The sequence below is a fragment of the Homalodisca vitripennis genome, chromosome 2 (assembly GCF_021130785.1).
Source record: "Homalodisca vitripennis isolate AUS2020 chromosome 2, UT_GWSS_2.1, whole genome shotgun sequence".
NCBI lineage: Eukaryota > Metazoa > Arthropoda > Insecta > Hemiptera > Cicadellidae > Homalodisca > Homalodisca vitripennis.
Window position 1 is genome coordinate 23,523,284 of NC_060208.1, and position 15,899 is coordinate 23,539,182.

Genomic DNA, 15,899 nt, shown 5'->3' on the forward strand with positions numbered 1-15,899 from the left:
CTCAGCCAAAAGTATACTAAATATGAACATTAAAATGCGCAGGTAAATAAAAAAATATGTTCATGGCTATTTAAATGCTACCCTAACACTTCGGCCTTAGAGTACTAATCATGCAAAGTCGCGTGATTGTAGCTTATTAATAAAACGCTAATATTTATAACACAAACATTAATTTCCTTCCACATCTAATCAGGATCTTGTCAGGACGGAGAATGACGTGGCGGTCTAACACGGCACTACTTTCTAACACAAGCAGTTTCGTTAAACGTATTTAAGCTAAAATTTTGGCGTGTATCTAATTGGATTAAGCCCGTAAAAGATAAACAAAAAAATATAGAGGGGAATTTTTCTATTATTGCATACGTATAGTTCTATAGTTACCTAACGTACTTAAGTAACCCTAATTTTTGGCATTATCAATTTTAAGGCGTAGATATTTATAAATGAAAGATTTAAATAAATGGTTAGAGGCGATAAAATGTGAACGGAAACTTAGTTTTGCTTCACAAGAGGAAACGTTTCATATGGAATGCAAATTTTTATTAGTTCATTCACACAATAACTTATTATCACATGGGACTTTTTGTAGGCGATTTCCGCCGGAATGGTTTTCACGCGTGTGATGAAAATTGGAAAATAATTTCAAAAGTGATATACTATGACAACTGTGAAAGATTTATCATCCTACTTTACAGTCCTGCTTATACGATGGATTTAAAAAGATATTTTTTGTACATTATTACAAAGGGAATGTAAAATTACTCAGTACATACTTTGGAGGTTTTAATGTAGGCCCTATATACGTAGCCAGATCAACTAATCCATAACCTCTATTTTTATAGGAGTGTTTAAAAAACGAAGCAGTATTTCGGGATGATTAGGAAAACACACTTATCTGAAAGAATGACAGAGATAGAGAGAAAGTGTGCAGAGTTTGTAGTTCTGCTCAGTTTAACATCTGTAATTCTCTGTATTGACTCAGTTAATGGCAAAGTTAAGTCTTGCATTGTAAACTTGTTTTGACATCTCTCCTCATCGTCTCATTTCAAACAATCCTATATAGTCATGTTCATTAATATATATTTCCTTATTATATGCGCACTATAATAAGTACATATATAATATATATTAATCTTCAATAAGAATTCTTCAATTATTACAATAATAATATATAATTGAAAAAGCTCCATGTATAGCTTTTCCTAGCATTTAATAGATGTACCAAGAATTTTAAAATGTATATTCTGTTAATAATCACTTAGTATAGAAAATAAAGGATAATAATAACACAGAAATGACGTCATAACACAGGGTATTTCCAGTTGCTCTACTATGGTTCCATTATTCCCTGAATGTTCAGTCATTTTCAGGAAATGTTTAGAAAATGAGTTTTCTTGCTCATCAAACCTATTTATTTTAATTTAAAACATTGTAAGAATCCAATCAAACGTTTTTAGTTGTATCCTATCCATGTTTTCTTTAAAATTATAAAATGATCTTTATACGATTAAATGATAATAAATGGTATATTTTATCAATTAGGTGTATATATATAACACATATGTGAAAGAAACAGCCAAATACAAAAATAATTGAATCGTAAAAAGTGAGGGCTCTGTGGTGTAATGGTAGCAACATTCACCCGGCAAGTGAGTCGGCGTTCACCCGGCGGGTTCGAGTCCCGGCGGAGCAAGTACTTTTTGCGATTCAATGTTTATTGAAATTAAATAAGGCTATTGCCATTTATACAAATTTAATGTATATATATTTAATGGTATATATATATATATATATATATATATATATAATATTGCATCTATATGCAGCATTATAATCTATATATAATGCTGCATATAGATTTGAAATTATATAATATATTGATATAGTTAAAGATCAATTTAGTGACATTCTGGATGTGCATTACGAGGCAAGTGTAAATAAAATTTTGTTAACATGTTTGATCTTTTTTCTCTTTATAATGACTTGTGATTGTTTGTCTAAAGTCAAGTTGTATGTTTACTGGTTTAGGTTGTACTAGTGTATGCAATTCCTTTCAAAAAATCTTTATAAAGTCGATATAAACGGTGCTTAATACTTATCTTGTAGTATTACCATTTTCAAATAATTAATTCAAATGTCCTTCGTGGTAGTTAAAATGTAAAAGCCGTCAATTACTTTCGATAGCTGCCGTCAAGTGACCAACATTGACGGCTTTGTCGCTTATTATAAAATCGTTAATAGAATCATCAATCGTTTCATACCTAATGCAGTTTAAATCACTTATTTAAACCATTCGGTATTGTTCTCTGACAGCAAATTCGAAGTAATTTACGGAGGATGAAAAGTGCTAAAAATTATGTAATTCCGTAGACAGCTCCAATAACAAATATTTATCAAAACAAACGATAACAATCCATATATTTATACCCATTTAAATGCAATAGTGTATTAAACTGAGCTATCTCCAATTGACAAAATTGGTTTAAATATTGTTTCCTTCCTACAGCGCACATTGTATATTGAGTTCGCGTTTGTGAGCCATTCATAAATTAAGGACAGTTGATACGTTTGAAATAGTATTGCTGTTTGCTGCCACTCATTACATTTTGTTAACGAATATAAAATAATTAATAAATAATGCAATTTTTCAAAGTATATAAATACTGGCTTTAAAAATCTCACTCCTCGGCAACATAATATTATCTCGTACTTGCAGGGTGGTTTTTCTGCAATTCAAAGAGTTTGATTTTCGTTTGCAAAATGTGACTGCCTGCACTTGCCAATGAAGTTTATGCTATAGGGTATTCAAAATAAGGGCAGAATGTCCGATCGTCTGTTAAACGCTCGGAGGTGCATTGGGAATTTTGGTTAGAAAAGCCTTCAATCCGAGCCCAGTCTCTTGCCGGCGTTGTCTTGGCCTTCCACCGTACTTTGGTCAGGGTTTAGACCTTTGAGTCCCTAACATTGTAGCTAACGCTGAAGAGAAATTAACCTCAGCAGGGACTATTTCCTCCACGTAGCTGTAAGCGGGACGTACGTCTAAATCGTCGGAATATGGCTGAAGAACTGTGTCCATATTCTTACTCCATAACTGTTCATTAGTGCCCGAGTAAGATTAATTCTCGGGTCTAGGCCAGAGAAAGGTACAAGATCAATTGGTTGAAACTTACTATTAACAGAAAACCTTATATTAAATTGAATTGTTATTTGTTTTTGGATCTTGAAAAATGATAAATGTAGCTGACTAGTTGATTAGTTGGAAGTCTATAGTGTCAATGTTAAAACCATTTTTTTATAATAGATAGATATTTAAAGAAAGGAAATTTAGTAATGAATTTACGAAATAAGAACAAAGAGGAAAAGAAAAGGATAGCTACAGAGAATCAACTTAGAGAAGGAACCATTCTAGTGAGCTAAACCCAGTTTTCAGGATGATTTATGTCCCTATACGAACAGACATTTCTATCCGAGGTTGTGCGCGGAATGAGAAAATAGAGAGGAAAATTACATCAACACAAATATAGAAGTAGAGGGCTGAGAAATTAGTCAATGTAAAAGTCGAGTAGGTGTAACTGGAAAACTCCCAAGAAACATAGATACAGTGTTGGCTGGCCACTTAAAATGGACTAAAAAGCCGCGATTAGGAAAATATTTTCAAAGCTAAAAAAAGATTCCCTGGAAATTCTGTTATAAGAATGAAGCTATAATGGTCAGAAAGATATAGCACGGCTAGATGCAACGGAGAAGAAGAGGAAAGGGATTGTTGAAGTTGTAAAGAGGAAGAGGACGGTTCGAGTGGAAATAGGAAAGCCGCAAGAGGGTGTGACACTAAATAAGGTGTTCTATGCCAGAGCCAAAAGAGGAAAATAACAGCGAGAGTTACAAGAGTGACATACATGAGAAATTAGCAGCAAAGGGGGAAAGCATGTATAAGCATGATTGTGTTTATGTAGTCATTTTGGCTTTTTAAGATAACTTAAAAAGAAAATTAATGGCCAAGTATATAGAGGCTATTAAATAACCTATTCGATATTATATCAAACAGCAGTTTTAAGAACTAATAATATGAAATCAAGCTGAATATATATTCTTACATGTTATACTGCGAAGTCTTTTCTGCTTAGAAGCTAAAGATAGCTGGATTTAAGGTTAAGGTAAGTCAATCAAAAATTTAAAAGAGAAAGAAGTTTTGATTGAGTGAACATCTGTAAGCTTGGAGTTACTGGAGTGATGGTGAAGTTGGGCAAAGCATTTCAAGTGCTTTTGTTAATGAACTGGGTTTCATCTTTTATCTGTCTGCAGCAGACTTTTCATTTAGCACATTTGAAATCAGTAAAACCCTCATTGTTCTCTCTTAAGGTTCATGCTTTAAATAACTTGAATAGTACATTAAATAAATTGTGATACGTTATTATTTATGAATTTGTATCAACTTAATTATTGCCACACTTATTTATTACATACAGTGATTATTTTGCGAGCTAAACAATAAGCAATAATTAAAAAAAATTGAAATTGTACCGGTGGAGAGACTATGTATGGTTATGGTGCTTGTGTGTGTTTGTGTGTATTTGTTTTTCTTTCGATTTCCCCCATATTTTTAGTTCCTACAGCGTTGTAACACACTTTACTGACAGAGTTCATAAAAAGGACATAAACTCACCCAAGAAGTGAATTAATAAGATGTTCAAAAACATAGTGGGCATTTTACCGTTATCGTTGCTGGGATGCGATAAATAAATTATCTCCCATGTGTAGCTCGTTAGCGAACACATGTTTCAACTGTACAATGGCATTAGTGTTTGGAACCCCCCAAAAAACTACCCTCCAGATATTCAGATTACGTAGTCTCCACTTATATCATCCATATAGAAACCTATTTATTGCAATAACGCTCTGTCATCTGTAATTTTTTACCGATAGTCGAAACTATTACTGGATGGTCTGCAGGGCCTTGTCAGCTGGTTAGAGAGTATTCTATTGATGGCAAAAGGGACATTGAAGAATAAACATAGCGAAGTTTTTTAACACCATACGCTGCTTCGCCTCTGCTTCAGGTGCTATATTCCCCTTTGCTAACTCAAATTTTAATCGTTAATTTAAGCACGACTATTGTACTGTAACAAATCTTATTGTCTTAGTAAGCTAATAAGATATCTGTATCTTATATTCTGCTCATGTCCATATCGGGTATCTGCGTGTTGAAATCGGGTGGATCATGAGTTAACTAAATGTGAGACATCAATATTACTCATATCGTAAGTGCATTATGATAAATACATGAAAGTATGTCAAATCAATACAAACAAATTATAAAAGAATCATTGCAAAATTATATTTTCAACTGAATCATAATGTCAAACCAGGGTTTTTTTTAAAAAGACACATTTGCTATAATAACAGAATTATAACAATATCAAAAGTTAGTATCGTTCTACATTTTATTACAGAGGTTAAAAGTGTTTGTTTTGACCTAAACATCAATGTTGTATATATTTATCCAGAAATTTTTTACTATTGAAATGTTTAAGACTTTTGAAAGTACAATAGCGATTAAAAGGGCGTAGAAAGCAAGTGAAGATAAAGTGAATGCTCTGTACTTTTTGATATCTGTGAACGAAATACTAAGATGGAAAGAATACAAACAATTTATTCTTCTGCCTAGTTTAACATCTTTAAATAAAGTAAAGATGAACGTAACTATATAAAACTCTTCATGGAAAGCTGTAAAATACGGACTGGCATACAAAAGATACTGATTTTTTTATGTCTGTTTGCTATAAGGTCTTTAAAGCAATGAAAATAAAGCAAATATTTTGCAACTTCGTTGATACCTGTGAGGTGAGACTAAGATCGAAAGGATACAGATTGACTGTTGTTCTACTTGGTTTCAAATCCTTAAAGCAAGTAAATATGAAGGAACGTTCTGCAACTTTTCGTTGACAAATGTGAAAGAGCGACTAATATGGATATAATTAAGACTGTTTGTTGTTTTGTTTGCGTTGAGATCTTTCAAGCAAGTGGAGGTAAAAGGATATATATATATATAAGGATATATATATATATATATATATCCTTTTACCTCCACTTGCTTGAAAGATCTCAACGCAAACAAAACAACAAACAGTCTTAATTATATCCATATTAGTCGCTCTTTCACATTTGTCAACGAAAAGTTGCAGAACGTTCCTTCATATTTACTTGCTTTAAGGATTTGAAACCAAGTAGAACAACAGTCAATCTGTATCCTTTCGATCTTAGTCTCACCTCACAGGTATCAACGAAGTTGCAAAATATTTGCTTTATTTTCATTGCTTTAAAGACCTTATAGCAAACAGACATAAAAAAATCAGTATCTTTTGTATGCCAGTCCGTATTTTACAGCTTTCCATGAAGAGTTTTATATAGTTACGTTCATCTTTACTTTATTTAAAGATGTTAAACTAGGCAGAAGAATAAATTGTTTGTATTCTTTCCATCTTAGTATTTCGTTCACAGATATCAAAAAGTACAGAGAATTCACTTTATCTTCACTTGCTTTCTACGCCCTTTTAATCGCTATTGTACTTTCAAAAGTCTTAAACATTCCAATAGTAAAAAATGTCTGGATAAATATATACAACATTGATGTTTAGGTCAAAACAAACACTTTTAACCTCTGTAATAAAATGTAGAACGATACTAACTTTTGATATTGTTATAATTCTGTTATTATAGCAAATGTGTCTTTTTAAAAAAAACCCTGGTTTGACATTATGATTCAGTTGAAAATATAATTTTGCAATGGTTCTTTTATAATTTGTTTGTATTGATTTGACATACTTTCATGTATTTATCATAATGCACTTACGATATGAGTAATATTGATGTCTCACATTTAGTTAACTCATGATCCACCCGATTTCAACACGCAGATACCCGATATGGACATGAGCAGAATATAAGATAAGATATCTTATTACCTTACTAAGATAATAAGATTTGTTACAGTACAATAGTCGTGCTTAAATTAACGATTAAAATTTGAGGTAGCAAAGGGGAATATAGCACCTGAAGCAGAGGCGAAGCAGCGTATGGTGTTAAAAAACTTCGCTATGTTTATTCTTCAATGTCCCTTTTGCCATAAATAGAATACTCTCTAACCAGCTGACAAGGCCCTGCAGACCATCCAGTAATAGTTTCGACTATCGGTAAAAAATTACAGATGACAGAGCGTTATTGCAATAAATAGGTTTCTATATGGCTGATATAAGTGGAGACTACGTAATCTGAATATCTGGAGGGTAGTTTTTTGGGGGGTTGCAAACACTAATGCCATTGTACAGTTGAAACATGTGTTCGCTAACGAGCTACACATGGGAGATAATTTATTTATCGCATCCCAGCAACGATAACGGTAAAATGCCCACTATGTTTTTGAACATCTTATTAATTCACTTCTTGGGTGAGTTTATGTCCTTTTTATGAACTCTGTCAGTAAAGTGTGTTACAACGCTGTAGGAACTAAAAAAATGGGGGAAATCGAAAGAAAAACAAATACACACAAACACACACAAGCACCATAACCATACATAGTCTCTCCACCGGTACAATTTCAATTTTTTTAATTATTGCTTATTGTTTAGCTCGCAAAATAATCACTGTATGTAATAAATAAGTGTGGCAATAATTAAGTTGATACAAATTCATAAATAATAACGTATCACAATTTATTTAATGTACTATTCAAGTTATTTAAAGCATGAACCTTAAGAGAGAACAATGAGGGTTTTACTGATTTCAAATGTGCTAAATGAAAAGTCTGCTGCAGACAGATAAAAGATGAAACCCAGTTCATTAACAAAAGCACTTGAAATGCTTTGCCCAACTTCACCATCACTCCAGTAACTCCAAGCTTACAGATGTTCACTCAATCAAAACTTCTTTCTCTTTTAAATTTTTGATTGACTTACCTTAACCTTAAATCCAGCTATCTTTAGCTTCTAAGCAGAAAAGACTTCGCAGTATAACATGTAAGAATATATATTCAGCATGATTTCATATTATTAGTTCTTAAAACTGCTGTTTTATATAATATAGATTATTTAATAGCCTCTATATACTTGGCCATTAATTTTCTTTTTAAGTTATCTTAAAAATCCAAAATTACTACATAAACACAATCATGCTTATACATGCTTTCCCCCTTTGCTGCTAATTTCTCATGTATGTCACTCTTGTAACTCTCGCTAAAAGGATATATATATATATATATATATATATATATATATATATATATATATATATATGGTAATTCTAAGCAATATATGGGTCAACCTCGATTTTTCGCATATTACAATATAATGTTCCAATAGTCAATTAGAAAAGGAAATGACTAGAATTTCTTGCCGGAAAGCAGTTATAGGGAGCAGGCAACCGCCAGACGGTCATATATTGCTTAGAGTTACCTATTAGTGATCAGGGGCACTGACGTGATCTGGGCTTCAAATTTGGAACTACTCGAGTTAATTTTATTTTAAAAGAGCAAGCAGCGCGAAGCGCTGCGCAGCGGGCAGGCATCGTGCGTGATCCTTTTTTTTATTAAAAATTTCTGATAAATTGTTATTACATATTACAATATAATGTAGGTAATATATGTAAAACAATTTTAAACACATAATTACATGCTGGAAAGCAAAGTAAACCAATATAATCCGCCCAATACAAAATCTCCGTAAAAATCTGGTAAAGGAATCTGTGTCATTCCTTTGGCCTGAATCAATTCAGTATAGACGAAGATCACGCACGATGCTTGCCCGCTGCGCAGCGCTTCGCGCTGCTTGCTCTTTTAGAAAAAAAATTAACTCGAGTAGTTCCAAATTTGAAGCCCAGATCACGTCAGTGCCCCTGATCACTAATAGGTAATTCTCGCGGTAGCCTGCTCCCTATAACTGCTTTCCAGCAAGAAATTCCAGTCATTTCCTTTTCTAATTGACTATTGGAACAATATATTGTAATATGAGAAAATTTGAGGTTGACCCATATATTGCTTAGAATTACCATATATATATATATATATATATATATATATATATATATATATATATATCAATTATTAGACTTCTTGATATAAAGTTCCTTTAATATTTCGGCTTTTTGCCGTTTTCAAAAAGGTATAATAAGGTATAATACAAAATAACAACACAGCAACAAAATTTACTAAAGTAAATAAAAAAATACCGTTAATACCGCTCCTGTCAAATTAAATGACACACTAAAGCTTGGCTGTAATTGATAGATGTTTCAAGTTTTTGTAAAGTTACCCTCTAGTTTTCCATGTCTTCGAGTCACGCACCATTACACGCTTATATTGTAGAAGTCATGGGAAAAATAGAAGTAAAAAATATGTTTCGGTTGTTCCAAATAGTCAATTGCCAAAACGTTTTACCACTGGTTAACATCTGGATTTACAAATATAATGATTTTATTAAGTAATTATTTAATTCTAGTGAATTTATCCAAGTATTCGTAATGTATTTAAAAAAAAAAACTCGTGCATAAATTTCTCTCTAGTGAATCGGGTAAAAGATTGATTGATTTTCACTCGTTTATTTATTTAAGATTTGAATAAAATAATCGAACCGTTTAGGAAACATTCGACTTATAGGGTTGGATATTATTACAGTCAGTTGGTCAACAACTACATTTCAAGGTTACTGTGAAGTAGTCTTTTGTAGTAGCTGTCTTTTCCTAAAGTTGGCATTGCATTATACAAAATTCCAATAGAACATTATTACAAAAAAAGATGCATATTGTGAACTACGAGTATATATTTGAGTATGGAGGTAACGAAAGTAAACTCCTAAGGGATTACATATTGTGATGGAATTTTGAAACTAAGGTAAACAGACAAAATATTGAATACCGTTACCAGCTTATCTTACCCGGGAGTTGTCGGTTCCTGCAGTTTTCTTACTCAACCCTTCCTCACTCGCTACCAAACATGTGAGTTTTAAGCGTTAAACTAGGGCAGTTTTATTTGAATTTATAATATATATTTATAATACATATACTATATTATATTATATTCTTCTAATAGTTAGATATTTAAATTTAATCCTCTAAAGCTTACAAAACCACTTTTTTTGTGGTCTCAAGAAAAGGGTTAATTCTTTGAAATAAAATAAATTAAATTGCACTCAACTTCTTACATAAATACATATTATTTAAAACCCTTGTAAATAATCAAATGCGGAATATTCAACACGCCTGCTTGTATAAATAGGTCAATACAGGTGAGCGGGGAACGCTGTAACGCTGTCCTCTTTCTCCTCCACCTTCATTAGGGCCCGGACTGTTAACAAGTCTGGGGAAAACTGAGTTACTGCTACTTTTATTGTTCTTGAAAAACCGTGACAAAACTGGATGGAATGGACTCTCCCACACTTGTTACGATTATACGCTATATATATAGATTCCGAGCGATATTATTATAGTGTTCTGATCAGCAACAATCATATCACTAAATAATTACGTTGTTTTAAATAAAATATTGACAAATCTTTGATTCTTCAAACATTTTAAAGTATAGTATTTAAACATTTTCTTTTAAATGCTAGTATAATATGTGTTTTTAGTGGGAAAATGTATATTTCTTTTAGAAAAGGGAATTATATAACTCATTTTTGACTTCATACAATAATTAAAATGGGTTATCCTATGGGTTACCTTGAGGCATATACAACAGAGATTGGTTGTAAACGTGATTAAATGTTAAATTGATAAATCCTCATACACCTGTGGTAGGTAAAATTCTATTATTATATTACACAGTTACATTATATAAACATAAGTGCAGTTAAATGCTACTTTACAGTGAATTCCCTTTGTTTTCTTTGTTACATAGCCATTCTCCAATCAAAATTGTTGGTCTGTTATATTTATACAGACATTTATTAACGTTGCTAACGTAGAAATATTTAATTACTGACGTGATACATTTTTCAGAAATGTTAAAATTAAAAATAACTTAACTATTTTACAGCACAAGTTATCCTTGTCTCATTAAGTTTAAAAATTAATAAAAAATTAAAAACTTTAGTTTTAAAAATAAAGTAAAGATTACATATTTTAGCAGGTAAAGTTAGGCCTAAGAATCCCCCTCTAACACTTAACCTGGGAACCATCGGTTTTAAGTTGACTTCCGAACCACCACCAACGGCCGGGCAGGCGGCCTGCTTGCAAATACAAGACTCGCTCAGCGGTCACCCATCCAAGCAGCAGCCACGATCGACGTTGCTTGATCCGGTTATCTTCCGATAACCTCCATACACGCTACACTGCGCCATTGGTAGAGTGTTAATTATTGGAGTTTAATGATTATATTTCGGTAACTATTCAGTTGTCAGCCACACTTGGCCAACTTGTAAAGAAAGTTTTAACTCACAACAATGTTGTGTCTGTGAATTTAACTTGTGTCTTTGTTTAGTGAAGAAATAAAAAGTTGGGTATCGTAGGTGATTTTAATATATTGAAAAATATTTAGAAAATATGTAATATCTCAAGAAATGAATTTGCTAAATAAATATTTAGGTGCTATTAAATAGTTTGTTAGTTAAATACTTAAGCAAGAACCTAAAATTATAAGTATTAAACACTGAAAAATCTTGTGGAATTCACATTCTTACGTTTTATGGAATCACTTTTACTTATAAATTAGTCCTAAATATAGAGTAAAGATAATTCAATTGAAAATTGAAGAGAGGAGTAAGTTTTGATTGAGTGAGCATCCGTAACTTTGAAGTTACTGGAGTGATGGTAAAGTTAAGTAAAGAGTTTCAAGTACCTTTATAAATCAACAACTGGGATTCATCTTCTATCTCTCCGTATTAGACATTTAATTTAATGCATTTTAAAGCAACATTATTATTCAATATATTAATTCGATAATTTTTTTATTCTTAATCATTTTAGAAGCAAAATTGGTTATTGCATGAATTGTATAGTGGTTATATTTAACATTTTAAGGTAGCATTGAATTCAATTAAATATTAAATTATGTGTTATACCTACTAATCAATACTATTAAGATGAACATTTTATGTAGGAACGTTATTACTGATAATTAAATTTAAAGTTACTACTCATCCATTGGTATTTTTTTGGAAAGACTTATACTAGCCTTGTATTATCAATTAATCTAAGAACAATGCGTCAACCATACGAATATGCATACCGGGTAATTGTTCTTGTTGGCAGAGAGACTCGGTAGAATTCCGCGCTTTGTAGTCTATCCTTTTACATTAATTAACCAGCCAAGTATTAAGCTGAAAATCGTATATACAACATAATATAAATGCCTTCATCATCAAATTAATGGATATCAGGTTAAAGTGCATTACCTTGAATTATTACAAAAACTTTGAAATCCCTACAACTTAACGCTAGGTTGTAACCTAGAAGCCGCCACATGCTTGATGATATAACAAAACCCTCTCTAGCATTGCTCATCAATTTTTTCAATTCTTGTCAATTCTATACAAGATTGCCTAAGGATCTCTCAGGGTTGCAGTCCCTGATGCAGGGCAGGAGGACACCAGACTCTCACGTTTCCAGATCAATGTAACATTACAGGGCTAATAAAATGTAAAGGTAAAGGGATATCTTATTTTATTAGACAAAATTAAGGCTACGAAGCCCACAAATAATCAAGCTCCTCTGGAATAGGATGTGGGATACAAGTTATTCAATATTAGAACACTATACATTAAATAATGTTCAACAGTTGTTTCTATTTGCGTCCATTCAGAAATATGTAATAACTTCAGGATTGTAATGAAATTTATATACAAAATAATAGTTTGACAGAATTTGAAAGTTTCTGGACTTAGGCGCACAGTGTCTAACCTAACCTAAGTATAATTTAACCTAAGTTCACCGCATCAAACCATTACCAATGCAATTAAAATATTGTACATTGTAAAAATGAAGGACATTGTTAATGTTTAAAAAAATTAATATTTGCTGTAGCTATGGTAAAACGTGACATGAGAAATTATTTAAAACTGAAAATAGTTTCTTTCCCGATTTACACCCGGGAGAATTCAGAGGAAATATGTAGGTAACTTTATTAAACTTTACTATCAAGTGACATTAATTTTGCCTTATTGACGAACTAAAGCATACCGATTTGGCAATACTGACGAGTGACCAAAGTCTATTCAGCAAATTTGAAGAAAGAAGCAAATTTGAATGTTTAAAAGAGAGAAAAGAATACCTCCTGCCACAACAAAGCCGGGTACAACTTTGCCATTATTTGACTTAATACATGGAATTGCATATGTTAAACTGAGGAAAACATCAAACTCTGCACTCGTTCTCTCTTTGTCATTCTGTCACAACTGTCAAATCATCAAAAACGTTCCTTTCTTCTTTAGTTGCCTTTCTTTATATTCTTTGTTGCCATTACATCTTTAATACGTTTCAAATATTTAATCAATCTGAAGATTTTCGTGTGTGATTTAAACTAAATTATTGTTACTATTATAATCCATTCATTGTGTCCAGCAGCTTGACATTGTTTATCTCCTTAACTAATTGATATGCTCATGTAAAGAGATGGAGGGAGACTTCTGTTACCTTACCTCTTTGACTTAGGAATTTGTATACACAGAATAAATCGTAATCTTATTGGGATGAATTTCATATTCTTAAGGTTTTTTATACTTGTACTCTAATCCTAATCTTCATTTTGTTTAAACTGGGATGCAATATTGTGACGTGTAATTTAGACTGATAGTTATTGAACAGATAATTTGCTCTACATAAGAGAATTATTTCCGTACGTTAGAGATACGGATACTAAAATTTCATATTTGATACACCACGGCTGTACAGAACTATTATCCTCGACTTCAAGCCTGCCTTATCTCCTAGATTGTTGTCACATAGGACATTATAAGCAGGAAAAGTACAATCAAGGACACTTACTATCCGGGGAAATTATCACACAGGACAATAGCTCCTCAGGCAATAACCATGCAGGCCAATTACTATCTTGGAAAATTCAAATTCAGCACAGAATATTTCACGAAATAAACATCCAGTATCGTGATAATTCAGAACCAAAAAAAATGTTCATATAGGATAGGTATCACCCAGGACAGTTACTAGGCAAGATGAAAGTAAATAAATCCTTATAAAAACATTGCTTCTTTTATGAAAATTAATTATGTTGTAAAATATGCACACGTTCCAAATTTAGTAGTTGTGGATATGAAGTTGGCTTTTTGGCTAAGGATTTAATCAAAATGAAACCTAATGTTTCATATTTATCGACGGATTATCCACACTCTGTATACACGCGAGTAGAGTTTTAATGTCATTTCCTGAAATAGATATAATTTTCGGACAGAACCTACAAAATTAATATGCCAAGACTACTCAAGAAACTATCAACAATTTATATGAAAAAGTTATTTTACGATGCGATAATCTACTTCAATAAGCTGTCAGTCGAACATAAAATTAACCAGTAGAACGTCCAATCTTGACTGAACCACAAACCACGAACCTTTAACGCGGTCACCTGCTGTCAGCCACATGGACACCTGTTCAATATACATGGGTTTTGCTGTTTTCCTTACATTGTAATATTTTAGGTCGTTGGCAAACGCGAATAATGAATAAAAATGGAGTTCTTGAGTAAAGTTACAAAAATGTTTATACATTTGTCATTAATTTATCGTTTTTTAAATTGTTTAACATTATTTTAAAGATTCTGCACCAAATCCTTACTTATAGTTAAGATGACACAATTAATCGATGGCTAATGTGTATTACACTATTGGCTTGAAATTTTCCCTCCATTTATCAACATTCCACCAGTTTCTCGGCTCTACCAGTTTTAATTACAGCGCTAATACGGTATTAATCTCCGACCTGAGGTTAGTTTACAGTAATTAAAACAGTATCGCTCGCTAAATCCTGGCAGTAAAAAAGGGATAAGGGTATAGATGAGATTAGTCCTGCTTTAATGCCTAATCAATTTAAGTTACGTGCACTTTTTCGACAGAATAAGTCTACCGAAATGTTTTCACACATCTAAGTAACCTTGTACATGTAAAAAAATTGTTAGGTTTGTGGCATGAACGGGAAATAAAGTGTAGTAAATGGTGGTGAAAATTTCATGGAGTTTTTAACCAGTTTTAATATATTCAAGACTACAAACCTACCAATTTTTCGATTGCGATCTAGTCCCTTCCACTTCTGGAATTTGCTTTATATAACGTTTCGATCCGTTCTGTTTAAAGCTTTTGATATTTGCATATTTACACTTATCTCTGGTAAATACTGTAATTATATATTTTTGAAATTTCATATGCATATACATTTCATACAATAGGTACAAACACGAACAGAGTTGGGGTAATTTCTAAAGCTGAACGTAAAGGAACGTGAGGGGATTAAGTCGGGATTGGCATGCGTTTTGGAGAATCCAATTGTACATTCCAGGCGCTGGAAATCTTCGAGGCCTCACGCCTCCAGAGAGAGGGTCCGATTATTCCCGAATTAGGCATTTGTGGAAGGAGGTTTGACCCATGATTTTACCCAGAGGTCACTCACCGTAAAATTTGGAATGTCAATGATTCTCTTATGATAGGCTGTGAGTTTCAGCACCCAAACAAGATTTTATGAAAACTGATCAAAGGCAATTAGTAGTTTTTTTGTTCGTCGTATCTCAATCATATCACCATGGAATAAGGGGAGGTTAGCTCTGTCCCAGTCCTTTCCAGTTAAAGCGGGCAGGGAACAATATTCTCTCACGTTTAACTAATGGAGCTCCACTAACTCCCATAATCGTCATTCTCTGCAGTAAACGTAAATATCAACCCTTTTATCTCAGTATCTCTACATTTGCA